The sequence below is a fragment of the Littorina saxatilis genome, linkage group LG3 (genome assembly GCF_037325665.1).
Source record: "Littorina saxatilis isolate snail1 linkage group LG3, US_GU_Lsax_2.0, whole genome shotgun sequence".
Lineage (NCBI taxonomy): Eukaryota > Metazoa > Mollusca > Gastropoda > Littorinimorpha > Littorinidae > Littorina > Littorina saxatilis.
Window position 1 is genome coordinate 37,037,706 of NC_090247.1, and position 16,297 is coordinate 37,054,002.

The 16,297-nt window shown below is 40.9% G+C and overlaps 6 non-coding genes across 6 annotated transcripts; 3 read left to right on the forward strand and 3 right to left on the reverse strand.

Moving 5' to 3' along the window:
- Positions 1 to 4,458: 4,458 nt before the first annotated feature.
- Positions 4,459 to 4,531, reverse strand: Trnav-cac (transfer RNA valine (anticodon CAC)). The gene has a single exon. It is a non-coding gene; the product is annotated as a tRNA-Val (tRNA).
- A 3,769-nt stretch (positions 4,532 to 8,300) lies between these two features.
- Positions 8,301 to 8,373, reverse strand: Trnav-cac (transfer RNA valine (anticodon CAC)). Its single transcript has one exon. It is a non-coding gene; the product is annotated as a tRNA-Val (tRNA).
- A 600-nt stretch (positions 8,374 to 8,973) lies between these two features.
- Positions 8,974 to 9,047, forward strand: Trnai-gau (transfer RNA isoleucine (anticodon GAU)). The gene has a single exon. It is a non-coding gene; the product is annotated as a tRNA-Ile (tRNA).
- A 2,527-nt stretch (positions 9,048 to 11,574) lies between these two features.
- On the reverse strand, positions 11,575 to 11,647 carry Trnav-cac (transfer RNA valine (anticodon CAC)). Its single transcript has one exon. It is a non-coding gene; the product is annotated as a tRNA-Val (tRNA).
- Positions 11,648 to 14,074: 2,427 nt separating this feature from the next.
- Trnai-gau (transfer RNA isoleucine (anticodon GAU)) lies at positions 14,075 to 14,148 on the forward strand. The gene has a single exon. It is a non-coding gene; the product is annotated as a tRNA-Ile (tRNA).
- A 734-nt stretch (positions 14,149 to 14,882) lies between these two features.
- On the forward strand, positions 14,883 to 14,956 carry Trnai-gau (transfer RNA isoleucine (anticodon GAU)). Its single transcript has one exon. It is a non-coding gene; the product is annotated as a tRNA-Ile (tRNA).
- The last annotated feature ends 1,341 nt before the right edge of the window (positions 14,957 to 16,297 follow it).

Below are 16,297 nucleotides of genomic sequence, written 5' to 3' on the forward strand. Positions count from 1 at the left end.
GTTTGTCTGTAAAAAAATTCAATTTCAAACGGCAGAAATTAATATGTAAAGCGCGGAGAGCAACGGTTAATTGTGGTTCGCGCTATATAAGCTCTCATGATAATAATAATAATAATAACGAGTCGCGTAAGGCGAAAATACAACATTTAGTCAAGTAGCTGTCGAACTTACAGAATGAAACTGAACGCAATGCAATTTTTCAGCAAGACCGTATACTCGTAGCATCGTCAGTCCACCGCTCATGCTCGTGGCAAAGGCAGTGAATTTGACAAGAAGAGCGGTTTAGTAGTTGCGGTGAGAAAGATAGCACGCTTTTCTATACCTCTCTTCGTTTTAACTTTCTGAGCGTGTTTTAATCGAAACATATCATATCTATATGTTTTTGGAATCAGGAACCGACAAGGAATAAGATGAAAGTGTTTTTAAATTGATTTCGAAAATTTAATTTTGATAATAATTTTTATATTTTTAATTTTCAGAGCTTGTTTTTAATCCAAATATAACATATTTATATGTTTTTGGAATCAGAAAATGATGGAGAATAAGATAAACGTAAATTTGGATCGTTTTATAATTTTTTTATTTTTTTTTTACAATTTTCAGATTTTTAATGACCAAAGTCATTAATTAATTTGTAAGCCACCACGCTGAAATGCAATACCGAAGTCCGGGCTTCGTCGAAGACTACTTGACCAAAATTTCAACCAATTTGGTTGAAAAATGAGAGCGTGACAGTGCCGCCTCAACTTTCACGAAAAGCCGGATATGACGTCATCAAAGACATTTATCGAAAAAACGAGAAAAAAAAATCGGGGATATCAATCCAAGGAACTCTCATGTAAAATGTCATAAAGATCGGTCCAGTAGTTTGGTCTGAATCGCTCTACACGCACGCACGCACACACACACACACACACACACACACACACACACATACACCACGACCCTCTTTTCGATTCCCCCTCTATGTTAAAACATTTAGTCAAAACTTGACTAAATGTAAAAATTAGATAGCATGACTAACCTACCTCCCTAAGAATATTTGCAATTGCCAATGAGCTTTGATTATATAAACTAAGAATGTCACAGACCTATGGGTAACCAAGCACCACTAACACCTACACAAAACCACCACCCCCCCAAAAAAAAATTCAGCAACATTCGATTTTCGACTGAATCATTCAGGTACGAATACTTTTTCCTTTCAAACATTGTTTTTATAATGTTTCGTAAGAAATCACTCGATTTATAGCAGTTTCATTCTCAAAAGTGATGTACGTTACTATTTGGATGACGACCATGCACACTTTACCCGTGGGGCTGGGCTCGTCCATCTCGCACGTAGGTGTGAAAGTCCTGTTGTCATTGATAGATCATATGCAAATGACCAAGGGAGACTAGTTAGGTCACGCTTGTCACAACATCTCGGCAAAACGAGAACGTTTTATTTTGGTTATAAGTAATTTTTCTTTACACAAAATCAACAAATCGTGTCGATTTTCACGAATCACAGACAAAGCATGCATTGCAAGCAATTTTTTAAATATTATTTTAGACTTAGTAGACTGTGTGAACCTCGAAATCGATCTTTGGCGGCCATCTTACATTTACCGCGGACTGTACGACCGTTTGACTGACCGATACCGAATTTACACAAGGATAATAACGTACATCTCGCATCACTTTTCCAAGCGAAATGAACGAAGTTGGCAGCTCCGTCGAGCTCATTTTTGGTCTCATTAAACACTGCATTCATTTCCTGTCTGGTTTGTATGAAGGATTTACCGGTCGCGCACGTGTTCGGAGTACAGTTCTTACAAAACTGAAAGCACCCAAAATCGCGTAACGCTTTTTTCTCCAGAATGACTAGGTAAGGTTGGAATCACAAGTCCGTTATTCATTGCTTACGGCATAAATTTGCCACCATGTTATACCAAAACGTTCGTCCATTCATCCTCTTTCATCCAACACAAAAATGTTCTTTGCAAAAAAAGTTTATTAGAAGCAGGAGCCTGCCAAATAATTCAAGCGGGCTCTTTTCTTCTTTCGACGCCATGACAGATTCTTGGCCATATACGACTTGTGTCTGTCTGTGTGTCTGTGTATCTGTCTGTGTGTCTGTCTGTGAGTTCGCGATGCACGGCCAAAGTTCTCGATGGATCTGCTTCAAATTTGGTGGGCATATTCAGGTAGACCCGGGACAGGACACAACCTGGTCGATATTTCAACACGTGCTCTCAGCGCGCAGCGCTGAACCGATTTTGGTTCCACCTCAGCTACCCGGGCCCCCATACCGACACACCAAAGCCGCTACACCACATCACAACGCCAAAGTTCTCGGTGGATCTTTTTCAAATTTGGAAACCGTATTCAGCTACACCCCGGACACAATATCATCGATGAGATATTTCAACACGTGCTCTCAGCGCGCAGCGCTGAACCGATTTTGGTTTTTGTGTTCATTTCACCATTATAAGTAACTCTTCCTTATCTTCTCCAGTGTTTTGCGTTTATCTCCCTTCCTTCGTGTGGCTTCAATCCATATTCCCGTTTGTAAGTTACTATTTTTAGAATGTCACTGCGCTGTCCACAACGCTTCCCTTGCACCCGTAAGTTGTTCTTACTGTCAAAGTGAAAAGGTCGAATCAATTTATAGCCACGCGAAAAATACACTCTCACCTATCTCTATACATTTATAGATATAGATATACATATATATATACGGCTTCTCTGTGTGTGTGTGTGTTTGTGTGTGTGGGCAAAAACCTGTGTATTGTAGAGTTCTGTTTGTGATGTGGTCTAGCGGCTTTTGTCTGTCTGTATGTTCTGGCATTTGAGAAGCCACAACAGATAATATAGGGCTAAGAAATAAGCTCTAAAAATCTCAAACCCGTTTGACAGGACTTCGCCTTCAAAGGTGATTGTGGTGAACCGCCACGCTGTCTGTCTCTGTCTCGCGATTCACCCCGGCGAATTCACCATTCCCAGTAACTCTTCCTTATCTTCTCCAGTGTTTTGCGCCTTCGTGTGGCTTCAATCCATATTCCCGTTTGTAATTTACTATTTTTAGAATGTCACTGCGCTGTCCAGAACGCTTCCCTTGCACCCGTAAGTTGTTCTTTCTGTCAAAGTGAAAAGGTCGAATCAATTTATAGCCACGCGAAAAATACACTGTCACCTATCTCTATATATTTATAGATATAGATATACATATATATATACGGCTTCTCTGTGTGTGTGTGTGTTTGTGTGTGTGTGTGGGCAAAAACCTGTGGAATGTAGAGTTCTGTTTGTGATGGGGTCTAGCGCTTTTTGTCTGTCTGTATGTTCTGGCATTTGAGAAGCCACAACAGATAATATAGGGCTAAGAAATAAGCTCTAAAATTCTCAAACCCGTTTGACAGGACTTCGCCTTCAAAGGTGATTGTGGTGAACCGCCACGCTGTCTGTCTCTGTCTCGCGATTCACCCCGGCGAAGCCGGGTATTCCTCTAGTAGATAATATACCTGTGATGTTCTTGCATCGCTTCTGTTGTCTTGGTTTCACATGTTTGTACATGTTTGTTTTTTCGTTTTTTCTATTTGTGTTTGTCTGGACATGTGTATGCATGTTACAGTTCGTGTGTGTGTGTTTTACTATCAGTCTGAGTGTCTGTTTGTCAGTATTTGTTTTGATGTACTTCTACGAAGATGTAATATTTTTGTTTGTTAAAAAAATGTCACACAGCCATGGATATATTTCCATGGATTTTTCTTGTTTTGTGTGTCTTTTTGAGTGCTTACAGAGTGAAACCAAGACGAAAATGACAGCAAAAGAAACAGATTCTTAAAAGGAATGAAATAAAGTGGCATTTTTAACATTACATTGTTGGAAGTAGATTGCAGTTTAGTATATTGCCCGTCTGTGTCGCAAGTATACTTGTTTCGCCGTGTTAGAACGATGCTATGCCATGGTACAGAATACGCCAAAAGATCGTGCAATAATGCTGGATTTTGTTTCTTCTCTGGTTTTATAGGTGTTTGAATTATTTGCCTTTTTGTGGAAGAAGATAATTCGGTACCGGAAAAGACAATCTAACAAACACAGGACAATTAGCAAACACAGGCTAATCTAACAAGCACAGGACAATTAGCAAACACAGGCTAATCTAACAAGCACAGGACAATTAGCAAACACAGGCTAATCTAACAAGCACAGGACAATTAGCAAACACAGGGCAACCAAAAACACCGGACAATCGTTTATACGCAGAATCTGCTCTTACTCGATCCCTTGATGAAGTCAAACTTTGCTTCCTTTTGACGAAGAAATCAGAAGAAAAAAACCAGAAAAAACACCACAAACAGTACGCTTATAACGTGAGGTTGACTGAGACAAGAATACTGTTGCTAAAGCGATGCCACAAAACAAGACATTGATGAATAAATTAATTAGATATCAGAAAAAGAATAATAAAAATGGTTCGGCTGGGGATCGAACCCAGGACCTCTCGCGTGTGAGGCGAGCGTGATAACCACTACACTACCGAACCGATACATATCAAACGCTCTTTGCTAAGATTGTGATGGTGAGTCAGTGGGTCCCACGAACGCGAATATGTAGAGACGTAGATAATAAAACACTGTCAGTTCATAGTGTCCAGTTATTCAGCCATTCTGTGCACATTATAATCTGTACAAAAGAGAAACTCGAGAAAGTAAGATTCAAGCTAGTACGAAAAGTCAATATAATTCACAATGTCAATTTATTTTCAATTTTTTCTCTCTTCATGATTCATACTCATGAAGGGTTTTGTTGCTGACTTTCTACGTATCAGTAATATCAACATGACAAAATAAAATAATATGTGCTTAAGTCTTTAAAATATGCGTTGTGGAAAAAAACCTCACACATACAATAATCACGGTCGAAAGTGGTATACTGCGTTTCATTTTCTGTGATAGCTATCGGTTTGTTCATGCAGTTTGTATATTAATACACGTTTTTAAGAACGTCAAGTTCTTGTTTGTTCAGTCTCCTTATGCCAATCGCGTCATGCATGATTGTTCAGTTGTCGTCTGGTCCGATTTGCTGGATATAATACTAAAGAGACCGGCAGTCATTTAGCAAGGATTAAAGAACAAAGGACTGGGACTTTGTTGTACTTTAAATCTGTGTATTATGTGATCGAGCAGTGACCGTGTGGGCCCATTAGCTCAGTTGGTTCTGATAACGCGGAGGTCGTGGGTTCGACCCCCATGTGGGCCACTGCGATTTTTTTTTTTTAAAGTATTTTTGTTTTGTTTTGAATATCATATTAACTCTTCTTTCATCGCTTTCGTTGTCTTGGTTTCGCTGTGAATGTTATCACCATTACAACATGACAAATTCGTCACGTTTCATGGTTATGTTTTACAACATAAATATATACAAACTCTGATCCTATAACAGCAGGCTTCGGTTGCACTTGACAGGTTGCATGAGATTTAAAGACAATGCCAGAATCGGTTTGATATGACGTCATTCTGAAGTGGCGTCACTGTTTGAAGTCCTCCTTACATCGTGAGGCAAGGTACTCTGCATCCTTGTAAGTGACAATCACACGAACACAGGCCAACGCATGCAAATCTTACAAACACAGGACAATCAAGCAAACACAGGACAATCAAACAAACGCCGAATCTGCTCTTACTTGATCTCTACAGATGCAGTTAATACAGCAACATCAATGCGCAGTAAAATGTTGTTCCTTTTGACAAAAAACAACAAGGAAACTGCAGAATTGTGGAACAAAACCACCGCAGACTGCTTTACTTAAAAAAAGTAAGGTCGCCGCGACAAGAATAATGTTGCTAAAGCGTTCCCAGAAAACAAGACATTATAGACGTTGCGGGGAAGACGGGACCGACAACGACGACTGAACCGAGACAGGTGTGTTGTCGTTCGGCGTCATCGCTCGTACTGACACAAGTAGCGTTTGCGGGGAGAACGAGCGCCAGTGGCCTGAAGAAGAAAACTCCTGGACACCCGAACGAATGGTTTTGACACGACTTGTAGAGGCGGAGCCCCTCGGGGCATGTTTTGGGTGGTGCATGGGGAACACGCATTTCAGTGATATGAATTATTCGTCTTGCACCTGGTCTGTGACCTCATAAAAAACCCAGCTGTTGCGTGTTAGCCCATTCATTTTATGTGTGTGTGTGTGTGTGTGTGTGTGTGTGTGTGTGTGTGTGTGTGTGTGTTTTTGTGTGTGTGTGGTGTGTGTTTTTGTGTGTGTGTGTGTGTGCGTGCGTGCGCGCGCGCGTGTGTGTGGGTGTGTGAGTGTGCGCGGGTGCATGTGCGCGTGTGCGCGCGCGCATGTGTGTGTGTGTGTGTGTGTGTGTGTGTGTGTGTGCCCCGCGATTTGTAAAATGTTTTACAAATCACGTAAATGCGCCCGATATTTAACTCATCATCTCCAAAGTGAAGGGATCTATTGAGAAAAAAAAATGTCATTACTTTTTTGTCCCATCGCTTGGAAATTCGGGTCGCTTCCTCCCAGTGGAAAGCTAGCAGTAACAGAGTCACGCTACCGCAAAGTCAAGGGATCTGTTAGTCCCGTTTCGCCGTTATCCCATTTCACCCCATCCCATTTTCGCGACATTTCACAGGCCAAGTGACATATTACCACGGTATCATGTACCATTAGCTCCACATCCCATTTTGGCGCAATCTCGTTTCGCCGTTAGCCCATTTCGCCCCATCCCATTTACGCGACATTTCACAGGCCAAGTGTCATTTTACCACCATGTCATGTACCATTAGCTCCACATCCCATTTTGGCGCAATCCCGTTTCACCGTTATCCCATTTCGCCCCCACGCCCATTTTCGCGATATTTCACAGGCCAAGTGTCATTTTACCACCGTGTCATACCACTAGCGCCACATTCCATTTTGTCGCCATGCCGTTTTGCTGTCATCCCATTTCGCCGCAATCCCTATTTCGCGACAATTTGGATTGTGGCAAAAATGGGATTTCGCGTAGTTGAATAACGCAGTATAGTAGTATAGTGAGACTTGGCAAGAAGAATAAATCAAAATGGGATGGCGGCCGAATGGGATGGTGTCAAAATGGGATGTCGCGCTATTGTTATGACACGGTAGTAAAATGACGCTTGGCTTGTGAAATGTCGCGACAATGGGATGGGGGCGAAATGGAATGGCGGTGAAACGGCATGGCGGCCAAATGGAATATGGTGTCAAAATGGGATGTCGCGCTATTGTTATGACATGTTAGTAAAATGACGCTTGGTTTGTGAAATGTCGCGATAATGGGATCGAGCAAAAAATTGGACGGCGGCAAAATGGGATTGCACCAAAATGGGATGTAGATCTAAAACCACCCCCACCACTCAGCGAAGAGGCTCTAAACAACAAATATTAATAATAATAAAAGGCATGCATTACTATGTGGAATGCCATATTTTTACATTTTTACATTTGTACAAATCGCGGTTTTAGGTTCGACACCATCCCCGCAAACCCCTATCCACCGATCCAACTAACAAAACCAACACACATAAAAAATAGTTTTGACTACATTTTTTCTCATTCCTCTAACAAGTAGCCGTAGCGATGTGTGCGTGTGTGTGTGTGTGTGTGTGTGTGTGTGTGTGATTGATCAACCCCTTATAACTCAACTATTTTCCCCTTCAAAAACATGGTTTTGCTTTTTAGCCGATCACAAACTGGAACCTCAAACAGAGAAGAAAGCACCATCCAAACATCTCAAGTTTAGAATAAAACGACTATTTTATTCATTCGTTCGGCCCGGACGTGAAAAACACAAAATTTCGCCTTTGCAGCCGTTGTTTCAGCACGCGTCTCGGACCGCTGAGCCGAAATGTGTTTTTTTTACTCGGGACGCGTCCGTCTTCTGCGCAAACAGTTTATAGCGGCTTCATTGAGAAGACTTGTGAGCATCTGAGATGGTACCCGACAAAACAAACTGTAAATCCACGCCTATCAAAGATTTTTTTTCGTTTTCTTCAAAAGCAATTTGCAAAATGAACAATCTATATGTCCATAACACATACTTTGATTAAAGTGAACTCGACTTAACAGCAAAGACCAATTTCTATCTTCCGTTTTTGCGACGACGACAAATTGCTCCATTTTCCAGCTGGAACGTCTCGCAAAGGCCCCGTCCCGACTGTGTGAGAGGAAAAAAAGAAGGTCACTGTCACTTGTCGTCGTGCTGAGTTGTCGGCCGTCTTCCCCACAAACTCACTAATGATTTGTAAATTAATTAAATGAACTCTCAGTAAAAGAATAATAAAAATGGTTCGGCTGGGGATCGAACCCAGGACCTCTCGCGTGTGAGGCGAGCGTGATAACCACTACACTACCGAACCGATCTATCAATCTCTGTTTGTTAAAGGTTAGAATAGTGGGTCAGTGGGTCCCACGTGGGCGAATAGATATAGAAGCGTAGATAATAAAACAATGTCAGCTTATATTGTCTGATTATTCAGCCATTTAGCGCACTTTTTGTTTTATCAACAGGTACAAAAGAGAATCTCGAGAAAGTAAGATTAAAGCAAGTACGAACAGTCAATATTTCACAATGTCAATTTGTTTTAAATTTTTGTTCTTCTTCATTTTTTTGTACAAAGAAAATCATGTTCTTTTATTCTTTGAATTATGATTTGTGGAAGAAAAATCCCCACCAAACACAATAATCACGGTCGCAAGTGGAAGAGTTTGCTGCGTTTCATGTTTCTGTGAATAACAATCGATTGTTATTAAAACATGAATTTAAGAACATCAAGATCTTGTTTGTTCATTAGTCTCTTTATCCCAATCGCGCTCCTGATTGTGCAGTAATTGTCGTCTGTTCCGATTTGCTAAAAATACTTAAAGAGATCGGCAGTCCTTTGGCAGGGATTGATGAACTGAGAACTTGGGACTTTGTTGTACTTTAAATCTCTGCATTGTGTCGGTATGACCGTGTGGGCCCATTAGCTCAGTTGGTTAGAGCGCCGTGCTGATAACGCGGAGGTCGTGGGTTCGACCCCCATGTGGGCCACAGCATTTTTTTTTAAGAATCTATTTCTTTTGCTGCCATTTTTGATGTCTTGGTTTCACACTGTACAAAACAAAAAAGACACACAAAACAAAAAAGAAATGTTCCTCCCTGGCTGTGTCTGTCCGTCTCTCTGTTCGTGAGCTTTCACTAAGGTGCATCGTATCCTGTCATTCGAGAAAAACAGTTTAATTTCAAGTCCGAACTGAGGCACACACACACACCCACACGTACCAATTCCTGTGCCACCATTGTTTTATCTATTCATCATTTTACATAAGACCACCCTCTCCTCCTCCTCACTTCCAACATTCACGTGACCAAGCGAAAAGCCTTTCACAGCAAGGCGCTCGCTGCAGTGTTCCATCATGATCACCATGACGTCATATTAGACAGACAGACAGACAGACAGAGAGACAGAGAGACAGAGAGACGGACAGACAGACGGACAGACAGACAGACAGACAGACAGACAGACAACCCTTCACAGCAGGGCGCTCGATGCAGTGCTTCATCATGATCATCATGACGTCATATCAGACAGAAAGACAGACAGACAGACACTGACAGAGACAAAAATATAATATTTCCATTTGTGTGTGTGTATTTTTGTGTGTGTAAAACCGGACAACTAAACAAACTCTGGACAATATAACAAACACAGGACAATCAAGCAAACGCAGAACAATCGAACAAACACAGAACAATAGATAGATAGATAGATAATTTATTGCCAAGTGTACAATACATGAATGAACCTAAAAAATACACGAGGAAAGCAGCTTGCTGTGTGATAAAAACAAAAATAAATAGCATTCATACATCACTGGCGCATAGCATCATACATACATGGGTAAGACAATTTGGTATCACAGTAACTAATACTTACACTATACAGACATGGTGAGAACTATGAAACTCTAAGAGCTATCGGAACCACAATAAAAGTACGCAGAATAAGATAGGATCCCCCCCCCCCCCCCCACTATCAACTACTGTAAGAACTGAACATGTTCCATACTGATAAAATGTACCTCTAAAACAGCACATAAAAATAAACTCTTCCAACACATCACAGTGGTTAAAGAACGACTAAAACTACTAAAACATACTAGATGTGTATTCCGGTAATATAACCAGCTGCTAAAACATAGTCTGGCTTCATCGCGTCACAGTGGTGTCACCATACTAAAACCCACTCTATATATCACAGTATGTAATGTCAGCTACTAAACAATCGAACAAACACAGGACAATCGAACAAACACAGAACAATCGAACAAACACAGGACAATCAAGCAAACGCAGAACAATCGAACAAACACAGAACAATCGAACAAACACAGAACAATCGAACAAACACAGGACAATCGAACAAACACAGGACAATCAAGAAACACAGGGCAATCAAGAAAACACAGTATTCAATCGAAACAAACACAGGACAATCAAGAAACACAGTATACAATCGAACAAACACAGGACAATGAAGAAAACACAGTATACAATCGAACAAACACAGGACAATCAAGAAAACACAGTATTCAATCGAAACAAACACAGGACAATCAAGCAATCACAGTATACAATCGGAACAAACACAGAACAATCAAACAAACACAGGACAATCAAGAAACACAGGACAATCAAGAAAACACAGTATACAATCTAACAAACACAGGACAATCAAGAAAACACAGTATACAATCTAACAAACACAGGACAATCAAGAAAACACAGTATACAATCTAACAAACACAGGACAATCAAGAAAACACAGTATACAATCGAAACAAACATAGGACAATCAAGAAAACACAGTATACAATCGAAACAAACATAGGACAATCAAGAAAACACAGTATGCAATCAAAACTTCTTTTTCTTCTTCTTCTGCGTTCGTGGGCTGAAACTCCCTCGTACACTCGTGGTTTTTTGCACGAGTGGAATTTTACGTGTATGACCGTTTTTTTACCCCGCCATTTAGGCAGCCATACGCCGTTTTCGGAGGAAGCATGCTGGGTATTTTCGTGTTTCTATAACCCACCGAACTCTGACATGGATTACAGGATTTTTTCGTGCGCACTTGGTCTTGTGCTTGCGTGTACACACGGGGGTGTTCGGACACCGAGGAGAGTCTGCACACAAAGTTGACTCTGAGAAATAAATCTCTCGCCGAACGTGGGGACGAACTCACGCTGACAGCGGCCAACTGGATACAAATCCAGCGCGCTACCGACTGAGCTACATCCCCGCCCACAATCGAAACAAACACAGGACAATCACGAAAACACAGTATACAATCGAAACAAACACAGGACAATCAAAAAACACAGTATACAATCGAACAAACACAAGACAATCAGTCAAGCAAACACAGTATACAATCTAACAAACACAGGACAATCAAGAAAACACAGTATACAATCGAACAAACACAGGACAATCAAGAAAACACAGTATACAATCGAACAAACACAGGACAACTAAACAAACACTGGACAGTAATTAATAGTAAAAAATAAGTTAATGGTTCGGCTGGGGATCGAACCCAGGACCTCTCGCGTGTGAGGCGAGCGTGATAACCACTACACTACCGAACCGATGTATAAGTAGCTCTTAGCTAAGGTGCAAATAGTGGGTCCCACGTGGGCGACTAGATACACGCGAAGATAACAAAACATTACCTAGATTTAGAGACAAGAACAAAGTCCACCCCTTTCTCTTCACCACCTCATTTTCTCTTGCCCGCTGGGATGCGCGAGCACAACGAAACTCAACAGTGCGTGTTAAAAAGTGTGGCGGTTTAAGACTGACGCCAGCAGAGAAGTTCTGTTCGCAGAAGAAGCGCGATGTGCGATGTGTGTTATGTGCGATTAATTAATTTGCAACCCGAAGCTCTACTCATACAATTTATAACTGTTTAAAGTGAGACAGTTCACAAATTAAGGTCTGCCCTATAAATATAAGTATTCTATTTATATTAGGGAAGAAATAGAACTCTAAAGTCGGGAAGCGGCAATTGGCTCCGGGGCCGCCGTCTTTGATTTTCCCAAGCGCAACCTAGACAAATGTATGCTACAGAAATGCAGTGAAAGATCGACTTTAGCGTCCACTCCAGACCTTAAAGTAGGAAGATATGAACAGTTAAAATAACGATCAGGTAACCTATATCCAATAGATTAAAGGTTTCCATACAGAAATAACCAAAACATGATTACAAAGTCAACGAAAGTAGATTCGTAGAATCGCCCAAATCAACGAAAGTCGTTTGTGTTTTTGGTGTGAACTTCGTTTCACCGCCAACCGGAAATGACGTGTACGCAACATTTGTGATTTAGCACTTCCTTATATGGCACGAAACGAATGTGGTTGGTTGAAAAAAGCCTGTACTAAATAAGCCTAGTGTCCAATATTGTTCCGCCATTTTGCGCACATTTTTATCTGTTCAAAAGAAAAACTTGAGAAAGTAAGATTAAAGCAATTATGAAAAGTCAATCTATTTCACAATGTCAATTTATTTTCATTTGTCTCAGTTTTTCGTTTGTTGTACTTGCTGACTGTCTACGTATCAGTAATATTAACATGACAAAGAAAATCATATTCTTTTATTCTTTGAAATATGATTTGTGGAAAAAAACCAAAAAAACAAGTCGCGTAAGGCGAAAATACAACATTTAGTCAAGTAGCTGTCGAACTCACAGAATGAAACTGAACGCAATGCAACGCAGCAAGACCGTATACTCGTAGCATCGTCAGTCCACCGCTCATGGCAAAGGCAGTGAAATTGACAAGAAGAGCGGGGTAGTAGTTGCGCTGAGAAGGATAGCACGCTTTTCTGTACCTCTCTTCGTTTTAACTTTCTGAGCGTGTTTTCAATCCAAACATATCATATCTATATGTTTTTGGAATCAGGAACCGACAAGGAATAAGATGAAAGTGTTTTTGAATTGATTTCGAAAATTTAATTTTGATAATAATTTTTATATATTTAATTTTTAGAGCTTGTTTTTAATCCAAATATAACATATTTATATGTTTTTGGAATCAGCAAATGATGGAGAATAAGATGAACGTAAGTTTGGATAGTTTTATAAAAAAATTTTTTTTTTACAATTTTCAGATTTTTAATGACCAAAGTCATTAATTAAATTTTAAGCCACCAAGCTGAAATGCAATACCGAAGTCCGGGCTTCGTCGAACATTACTTGACAAAAATTTCAACCAATTTGGTTAAAAAATGAGGGCGTGACAGTGCCGCCTCAACTTTCACGAAAAGCCGGATATGACGTCATCAAAGATATTTATCAAAAAAATGAAAAAAAAGTATGGGGATATCATACCCAGGAACTCTCATGTCAAATTTCCTAAAGATCGGTCCAGTAGTTTGGTCTGAATCGCTCTACACGCACGCACGCACACACACACACACACACACACACACACACACACACACACACACACACACACACACACACATACACCACGACCCTCGTCTCGATTCCCCCCTCTATGTTAAAACATTTAGTCATAACTTGACTAAATGTAAAAACCACACATAATAATCACGGTCGCAAGTGGAAGAGTTTGCTCCGTTTCATGTTTCTGTGAATAGACCCTATCAGTATTCCAAGCTCTCGTAATCTCTCGCAAACTTCAGAGCATAGCAAAGCATGCGGTACAGCGATCTCGTGCGAGCTGCACAAGCCAAGGTTCGAAGTTCTCGCGATGTTCAAAGCATAACAAAGAGCGTGTCTCGCGAGAGCTGCTCAGATACCGAAAAGGTCTATAACAATCGGTTGTTTATGTATACATGCATTTAAGAACATCAAGTTCCTGTTTGTTCATTTTGTCTCTTTATCCCAATCGCGCTCGTGATTGTGCAGTTGTCGTCTGTTCCGATTCGCTGGAAATACTTAAAAGAGACCGGCAGTCCTTTGGCAGGGATTGATGAACCAAGGACTGGAACTTTGTTGTACTGGGACTTGGCTGTACTATAAATCTCTGTATTGTGTGACAACGACCGTGTGGGCCCATTAGCTCAGTTGGTTAGAGCGCCGTGCTGATAACGCGGAGGTCGTGGGTTCGACCCCCATGTGGGCCACCACATTTTTTTTTAAGAATCTGTCATTTTCGTTGTCTTGGTTTCACACTGTACAAAATACAAAAGACACACAAAACAAGAAAAATCCATGGAAATAAATATTCCTCCCTGGCTGTGTCGGTCAGTTCGTGAGCTTTCACTAAGGTGCACCGTATCCTGTCATTCGAACCGAACCGATGTATAATCGCTCTTTGCTAAAGTAGATATAGTGGTTCTTTGTGTCCCACGTGGGCGAATAGATAGAAGCGTAGATAATGAAACATTGTCAGTTGTTATTGTCCAATTATTCTGCCATTTTGCGCAGATTTGTATCTATACAAAAGAGAAACTTGAGAAAGTAAGATTGAAGCAACAGTCAATATAAATTCGCAATGTCAATTTGTTTTCAATGTTGTTGTTTGTTTGTTTGTACTTATGAAGTTTTTGTTGTTGCTCACTGTCCACGTATCAGCAAAATTAATGTGACAAAGACAAACATGTCTTTTTTTCATTGAAATATGCTCACGGACGAAAGTGGTCAGTGTTTATTAATACATGTATTTAAGAACATCAAGTTCTTGTTTGTTCATTTCGTCTCTTTGTCCCGATCGCGCTCCTGATTGTGCAGGTGTCGTCTGTTCTGATTTACTGGAAATACTAAAGAGACCGGCAGTCCTTAAGCAGGGATTAAAGAACTAACGAATGGGACTTGCTTGTACTTTAAATCCCTATATTGTGCTGACATTGTCCGTGTGGGCCCATTAGCTCAGTTGGTTAGAGCGCCGTGCTGATAACGCGGAGGTCGTGGGTTCGACCCCCATGTGGGCCAAACATTTTTGTTATATAAGAATCTGTTTCTTTTGCTTTCATTTTCCTTGTACACTGTACAAAACAAAAAAGACACACAAAACAAGAAAAGCCCATGGAAATACATTTTCCTTCGTGTCTGTGTCTGTCCGTATGTTCGTGAGCTTTTACTAAGGTGCACCGTATCCTGTCATTCGAGAAAACCAATTGTATTTCAAGTCCGAACCGAGGAACACACACACACACACACAAGCACACACACACCAATTCCTGTGCCACCATTGTTTTATCTTTTCATCATTTCACCTGTGACGCCCCCTCCCCCTCTCTTCCAACATTCACGTAACGGCCAAGCAAAAAGCCTTTCACAGCAGGGCGCTCGCGGCAGTGTTTCATCATGATCATCATGACGTAATACCAAACAAGCACAGACAGACAGACAGACAGACAGACAGACAAACAGACAGACAGACAGAATAGACAGATAGACAGACAGACTGCCTTTCACAGCTAGAGCGCTCGCTGCAGTGTTTCATCATGATCATCATGACGTCATATCAGACAGACAGACAGACAAACAGACAGACAGACAGACAGACAGACAGACAGACAGACAGACAGACAGACAGACAGACAGACAGACAGACAGACAGACAGACAGACAGACAGACTTCCTTTCACAGCTAGGCCGCTCGCTGCAGTGTTTCATCATGATCACCATGACGTCATATCAGACTGACAGACAGACAAACAGACAGACAGACAGACAGACAGACAGACAGACAGACAGACTGACAGACAGACAAACAGACAGACAGACAGACAGACAGACAGACAGACAGACAGACACTGACAGAGAGTAAAATAAGATATTTCCATTTTTGTGTGTGTGTTTATTTTTCGTACAGTTATACCCGTTGTGATTTGAAGAACCATTAAAACGTGACCATTTCATGGTTTCGGTCTCTGCTACAACATCAATAAACATAATCGTATCCTAACTGCAGGCTTTGTTAGCATAATCGGTTGCCTGAGACTATAGAAGAAAGTGCCAGAAACGGGTTGACATAACGTCGTTCAGCACGAGCGTCAAGCAGTGTGTGGTGAATTCCCCTTGGTTTCGTGCGGCAAGGTTCCCTGCATCCTCCGAAATGACAATCAAACAAACACTGGACAATCTAACGAACACAGGAAAACTTAACAAACACTGGACAATATAAAAAAACACACACAAGGAAATCAGGAAAATACAAGACAATCGAACAAACACCGGACAATCAAGCAAACACAGGACAATCGAAAAAACACAGGAAAATCAGTCAAGCAAACACAGTATACAATCGAAACAAACACAGGACAATCA